Below are 7,880 nucleotides of genomic sequence, written 5' to 3' on the forward strand. Positions count from 1 at the left end.
GAAGGCTAACCGGTTTCGTGCCTGTTGTTGGTCCAGGTATTGTTTTGGTTGCACACCCGTGTTTATATCAGGCCTGTGAAAAATTAGTACTGTTCTGCCGGCTCTGGAAAGGGTGGTGGGGCCAGCGCTGGCCCGACACATTAGGCGGATGTAGGATAGGAAAAGCGAGGGAAACCACACCGAGTAGCGCAATATTATGCAGTACGCTTTGGGGTTTTTGGATGTGAATATATCAGGTTTGAATTGTCTTTGTGCCAAATTGAAATAAAAACGTACTTTCTTGTCTTTCTCCTCTCGAGGGGAAAAAGTATTGCGGTTAGATTGGTATTCATGACTTGTTTGTATCCTGTACCATTTTATAGCGGAAATATTATCCTATCTATAGCGGTACTTTCCTTGCTCTACTTGTTATTAACAGCGGGTGGAGAGGCTAGCGTATGTATATTTGCTTATTATTACCTTTTTTAAATAACAGAAACTCTTCTTCGCTGATTCCACTAAACTACTGTCATATTTATTGCAACCTCTACGTCCAGCACTAAGCGGGCATGGCAGCTTGAGTAGGGCCCAAATTCTCTACCATTAAAATAACCAAACTGCTCCACTCCTAATATCGAACTTCTATATCCAGTCAGAAATGTGTACAACAGACCAATGAACTTTACCGTGACTATTTATCAGCATGTTCTACCACTGGTTTACTTTACCAGGCGCTTTGACTGCGATTGAAGTACGTAAGTGGACTCAGATTTGTCGCTCCAGTAACCGCATTTGGCCGCCAAACTGTACCTTAAAACATGTTCTTCATGCCCAAACAATTGTGCAACGAGCAAACTGCGCAAAAACACCGTAAAAGACCATAGCTTATCAAATTAACAAACGCCGGCAGCAGGGACTAAAGGGAATATTATGATACGGTGCTTTGGACCCTGAGCGAACCGAGGAAGACACTGTCATCTACTACCGAAGGGTCAGCAATCAAGCAATCACGACAGCCCCGAACAGTGCTCACTGCCACTCCAAGAAGATCGAGTTCTTGTGTACCGCGGCAGCACATTTTTTCACTACTAGCCAGAGGAAGCCTTCATTTAAACATTGCCTATTTGAAATTGTTTTTTTTCTAGTGTGTACAAACAAATCCGTCATGGCATCTCCGGCACCAACTCTGCGGAATTCAAAGATGTCTGCTGTTGGTGGAGTACGCAGACAGGGCTCTCGTGTCTATACGTCCATACGTACACGTTTTCGGCAATTATTGTTTTCGGACGCCCACCGAGTTTTACGTTTTGCGTGTACCATTTAGGAAAAATGTAAAAGAAACGCACAAACTCCTGAATGAACGAGGTGTACGAATAGTCTTAATTCTGCCTCAACACAGTCTGAGCCGTTACGATTACCGGGCCGCTGCGGCAAAAGAGCGGAGAGGCAAGCGAACAAGTGAGAAGCGAGATGTTCAAGAGATCAGCTAACCCTGCTTTTATGAGGTAGACAAATGTGGGGTTTGGCTCGCACAAAAGTGCAATGTTGCACCTCCCAAAAAGTGCTGTTTTCTCTAGAGTGTTATTACAATTTTCTTGTACTTTCTGGCTTTATTAAACAAACTTTTGTCGACTTTGCTTGGGCAAGCACCTATTTTATTGCATGACCACTTGCTCGTATCTTCCAATGACACAGATGTTACTTTAGAGAACTCGGGGATCTGGTATTTCGAAACAAAATATTCAGCGATAACTTTTTGGTGGTTCAAGTAAGACAACTTATTAGAACGGTTGCAGAGCTTTTCAACTCAACTTGAACCTAAAGGTTGTACGATACTTTTGTTATGAGTTTCAAAATTCAGCTTTGCTCGCCATCAGTGGTTTGAGGGAAACATATGACTTTATCTGTCTAACATGGGACTGCTGGAGTAACTCGGCTACCATTGTTTTTGTGATTAGCGCTACGTGCGGGTAGGTCATTTTCATCAGAGTGATGCCCATCGAAGGAAATAATTTTATACACTCTTGTTGCAGTAACTTTACGTGCTGAAAAACGTCTTTCTGTTTTTGTATGACAGGTGATTGGGCTGCGACGAAATGAGCCATTTGCGAGTATTGTAACAGCTCTGATAAAGCAACGTGAATCAAATATTTTCTCTCTGCTCCGCAATAACTCCAGCAATTTTAGGTAAACCTTAATTGTCTGTTACAAACAATGAGTAATGTTTTTTTTCAGTTTTCTTTCTCCTGTCTTGATTTAAAAATAACCATTACGCTTCACATTCAAAACAAACAAGAACTATACAAAAACTGAATTTTTGTACTCATTTCTCGACAGGCGCCTGCCGAAATTAAACGGTTTCGTTAATGAAAAATCTTATGTGTTTGTTATTTGCAGAACTCAATATACATACGAATGCGCAAATGCCGAATATATGATGCACAAAAATTCAATGGGTAAGCAAAAAAAGTGCGCCCACCTCCCCTCGCGGGAACCCTGGTGTGATGCAACGCATCTCATGGGGGTTCCTGTGGCGTTTTCCATCCTATTGATTACGCTTATAGCAGGGATTCTCACGCCAAGGGGAGGTGGGCGTAATTTTTCATTTTCAGCACGCAATGCACATGCAGTACACGTATACTCAGGTACGGTCTTTATTTCATACGACAATGAGTGGCTTGTGGTCCGTAAAGTGCAGAGTTAGGGGCTCGATGATTGCATCAAGCAATCGTAGAGCACTGCGAGAGAGTCCAAGCGTAACGCGGATGACCGTCGACTGAGACCGTCGGAGCGCGGCATGCCGCTTTATATTCATAGCACCCGAAGGAGAGGAGAGCGCGGAGAGAGAGAGTACTAAACATGCGGAGCGCGCGCAGCGCCGCCCATCGGCGCCTAGGAACGGAGTCAGAGCGCGCTGCGCCAACCCGCACTGTTTGGGAGAGAGTGTTTGCTATCACACAGAGGAAAGGAAAAGAGTCGCAGCTGTGCGGACAATGCCGGACAGACGCAGGAAGGACAGAGGACAGCGAATTGAATATAAATACGAATACGCAAATGCCGACTATAAGGATGAGGAAAATTCACTGAGTAAGCTAAAAACGTGCTTTTCACTAAGCAATGCATATCATTTTGAGGGCACTGGCTGTTCTTTCTGACAATTTCTTGCATACAGGTGTGTTCGCAGGAATTCTTCAAGATGTTATATTTGATAAGGACCTGCCAATGTAAGTAATGTATTCCGGAATATAAGTGTTCATTTAACGTGGAGATATTGCTTTATTTCCTATAAATTCTTATCATTATGCTGACAGACCGACTGACTAGTACAATGAATACCGCCTATATTGCTGAAAATAGCCAGTCTTTTTGTTTTGTATTTGCCAAAGGACACTTATTTCTAGCTACTAAGCATACCGCGTGGAGTGCATAATGAAAAATAATTTTTGTCGTTCTTGATTCACAACAAGTGTTTCGGAAAGGTTTCAGCAAAAATGCCTCTGAGCATATATCTGCAATCTTTAGGGATGGGCAAAATTTTAGAACTTTTTACTTAAAGGCACGAAGTAAAGAGGAACGCTACCACTTTAGCTGTAGTAGCGCCTTGCGGGAAGGGGCTTTTTTGTTTCGGCAAACATTGTTCTTGCGTATGTGCATTTGGAAGGATAAGCGCAACTGCTATACATTTTTTTACAGAGCAACAGGCACCCGGATTTATCTAAAAACTACTTTCATACGCGTATTAGGTAAACTGACCCGAATAACCGCACACAAACTTCGCACAAGTTAGGCATTTAAGGGAAGGAATTCTCATGGTGTCAGTGAAACGAGCGTACTAGTTTAATGCTGAGATTTTATGTCTTTGTCAATCTTCTAAATTGTCAAAAATATGTTGCATGTGAACATGTATACATTTTATCGTCGTTTATTTTGCAATAGGGGGTGAAATCTATGAACAAGCCAAAAAAAATTAGCCGGTACAGGACGTCAAAACAGCTGGTAGTAGAATTCCTAGCCAGAGCTTGTTCTACCTTATTGGGAAAGTACTAAATACCGAGAGGTCACAATCCTCAGCGGGAAAGGGGTCCAGGGTGGATTGGAAGCTGATAACGAGGGCATATATCAACTTTTCAGGTCGTGCATAGATACCTGTTACGCGGTCCTATTGGCACAAAAGCATCCAAGCGATTAAAAATGAGCCGATGGGCGTTTATTGCTACAAAGCGGAACTTCAAAGACACTTTCAACGCCTATTTTTACTACCATCATGCAATGTGTTTTTATTCACATTTTCTGCATTAATTTTTCTGAGAAAGGTCTTCGAAAAAGAAATTGTCGAAATGTTATCTCCGCCTAATTATGCACGAAAATGGAGCATCTGGAACTGCCGGGAGCTGCATGTCCTGCTTTATTTCGTGTCTGTGTCTGCACTTCGGCCGCTTTGAATTCCAGTGAACTTCGGCGCATTTTATTCCGCTTGTTAACATCTTGGAGCTAATCTTTCTCTCAAATACTTGTGTATGTATTACTGGCATCAGAAGAGAACGCCGAATTTTAACCATTTTTGTTTTTTTGCTTAGGTTGATAAACCTTGGGGCCTTAGGGTTCATTATGGCCCATGAAATAACTCATGGCTTTGATGATGGAGGCAAGTACTCTATAGTATTTGTAGTTGTAACACCTCCTTTATTGGTACCGGGGGACAAACACCGGTTCCGGTGATCAAGGAAAGTAGGGTAGGGGAATGCAGTGTCTTTACCAGGATCTGGCAGCTTTGCAGGGACCACAGTCGTCACCGGCTACACTGCCTATGCTAGGCCACTTTTGGTGGTAAATAGCCCTATCATGTGCAGTAGAGGTTTTCCCATACTATCATATTGTAGCGTGGAAGCAGAGCAGTATAGACGAACCATGAAGAATGTGAACAATCTATTTATAGTATTTACATGGCAGCCGCCAGAGAGCCAGCGGAGGGTCCGCAAGCACCTTCGTGGTAAAGTTTTTTTACGTTCGAGTGCATTAACCACAATTCGCACGATGTTCGAATGAGTTGTAGGTCTGACGTAAGGATTGCAGAACCGGAAGGATCAAGTACAGGGTGGTAAAGAACACAATCATTAGGGACAGTCAGATATTCGACTGAATGTTAGTAGGAAGGTTATTGTGGTTTTTATTGGACGTTTGTCACGTTTTCGTGTGCGACGGTAAAGGATGCGAAAGGATGCGAAAGGACGAGAAAGGATGTGACGGAGACATTGTGAAGAGGGAAAAAGAAAATACGTTTATCTGTCCCCCTATTCCGTAGTTACGGGGAGGGCGTAAACAAAGCACTGGTAGCTCGTGTTCATTTACGACCCATGTCACACTGTAGTATTTACAAAAACAATACCCACGCAAAAAAACTTGTCTCCTTAGCTCACAGTCATTATTGTAGATCAACAATCGCAGAGAGCCCAGAACAGAGCCCTGCGGAACTCCAGAGAGAACGCGGGACATATCTGAAATGGTGTTCTTTGTATAAACCAAGTGGTGGTGGTTAATTAAAAATTCACGGTTCCAATAAAAATCTTAAGGTTTTAATTTTGGTGGGATAGTTTGAAAAGTAGGCGTTTGTGTGGAACTTGATCAAAAGCTTCGAAGCCTAGGAAAAGGGCATTTATCGGTGTGTTAGTATCCTTGATATAGCTGATGTCGTTCAAAAAAAGCACGGGTTGAATGTCACAGAAAAGCCTTTTTTGGAAGCCGTGTTTGTGATGGGGTCAAAAACTTGTTGGCAGTTAGAAATATTACAATGTGGGAGCAGATTATATGTTCTATGATTTCGGACAGACACAAGTCAAGGTAATGGGAAAGTACATTGTGTTTGAATTTGAGGTACCTTTTTGCGCCACTGAGATAACTCTACCCAGCTTCCAGCAGAGCGGCGCCATTTTACATACCAGGGATTGCTGAAAAATGTTTGCCAAATGATACTTGACATATGTTTTGTGTTTTTGAGTATTGTTGAACTGATTCCGCCAATGACAGAGGAAGGTGAACGTGACCACGATTCTACAACTTCCAAATTTTACTGGTATCAAAACCTAATGGTTGCATGATGTCGGGGGAGAAGAATGTGGTGTCGGGCAACTTATCGACAGGTTCTCTCGTACAGACGGAGCAGAATGTTTTGTTTAGAATTTCGGTGACATCATTAGCTGGTACGAAGTAGTTATGTTCGTCGGTTAGCAATAGCGAACTGGGGTGGTTTGGGTAATGGTCTTCCAGAATACTTTTCCATAATTGCGCCACATTTCCGGCAATGTGGTAGAAAAAATACCGTTAAGCATTTGAAATAGCGCCGTCAACATCTTGTCCACCACAGGAAATTTGGCCCAAACGTGTGGGCTGTCAGGCTGTTTAGCAGACCGAAAACGTAATATCTTTTTATTGCTGAAACGTGTAGGGACGAGTTGAACCAGGGGGAGGACGTTTTTCTGTGACGGTAATGGTGGGGACGTGTTTGTGGGTTAACTCATGCACTTTATTTTAAAAAGAGGTCCAGCTTCATTTGAGAGAGCGCTGCGAGAAATCAACGACGAACCACTCGCAGAATGTTGTTAACTCCTCATTCAAAGCCTAGTGGTTGCCTTTATCGTCGAGCATCACGCTCGACGATAAAGGCAACCATTATTTTTTGCTGACGAAGGAACCTAAGACAAATTGTAGAGTAGGTTACTGCGTGATCACTTTGGCCAGATAAGTGGGTAATATGTGGTGTGCTACAAGATTGCAAAGTTGGAAGGATGTACAGAAAGTTGGAACAATTGCTAGATTCTCGAGTTGGCGCAGAAACAAGTTGTGGTACGCCAAACGTTAAACACGTGTCGACAAAATCGCTTTCTATATTGCATTTTGATGTGGTTAGGGCGAGGTCGGATTATGCTATCGCTGAAAAATTGAAGTCGCCGAATATGAGTAAGTGAGCACTGGGGTTTGATATCGATAATAAGTTTGAGGCGCTGTTGAATTTATTGACACATGAAGGATGAGTGTAGGGTTTCGGTCTCAAGCACCAATAATTAAGGGCTGGAAAGAACTCTTGCCTTTTATGCATAATAGCTCAAGAGTGGAGGGGACATTAACACCGTTGCACTGAGGTCGTTGGTGAGCTGCTATCGAAAAACCGCCCCCTCCTTCGGTCTCGCAGTCAAGTCGATTGAAATCGGGATGTGGAAAGCAAGACAAAAGTTCTCTTTAAGAAATTGAGGACTGAAGCCAAGCTGCAGTTAGTACGATCACGTCGGATTTAGTTGTATCGTGGAGGGAACGAATATCGTCGCGCTTAGGCAGGAGGCTCCGGAAGTTAGTGAATACTAGCGATAAAGATTTACCGATGGAATTAACTTGGGAGGACTTTGAAGCTTGTGGCTGTTGTGGTCGAGGAAATACTTTTTGTGCATGGCGATCGAAGACGTAGGTGCTTTTCTCGATCAAAAGTTTTTCATGGGTAATTTTCTAGGGTTCGGGCTTTGACTTGCCGTATTTGGTCAAGCGTTTTTGCACAAAGCGGGTGTTAGGTGAGCAGTCCTGGCCAATGCTCTCCTTGAACGTTTCGACGCTCTAGAGAACGTTCTCATTAACTTTGTAGCGTGCGAAACGCACAAAAAGAGGGCGTTTTTTGTTGATTGGAACCGACCTATTCTCTGTCCTCACTCCACACTTCTTGGATCGAGGATACTTGTAGCGCTTCATTACAGGGCTCCAGTGTCAATTGCTCTGATTGTGACCACGTTTTCTTGACATGGTCGTCGAAGACAAGAAACAGGCGGTATGAAAGGCTGGCGTGGTATTCAGAACTGTCAAATCTGTCCGTTAGTGTAATTATCACCGTGGCATTGCACGCGGTCAGTGTCTAAATGTCA

Source organism: Haemaphysalis longicornis, unplaced genomic scaffold, assembly GCF_048455015.1.
Source record: "Haemaphysalis longicornis isolate Haplotype H1 unplaced genomic scaffold, Haemaphysalis longicornis Haplotype H1 scaffold_13, whole genome shotgun sequence".
Lineage (NCBI taxonomy): Eukaryota > Metazoa > Arthropoda > Arachnida > Ixodida > Ixodidae > Haemaphysalis > Haemaphysalis longicornis.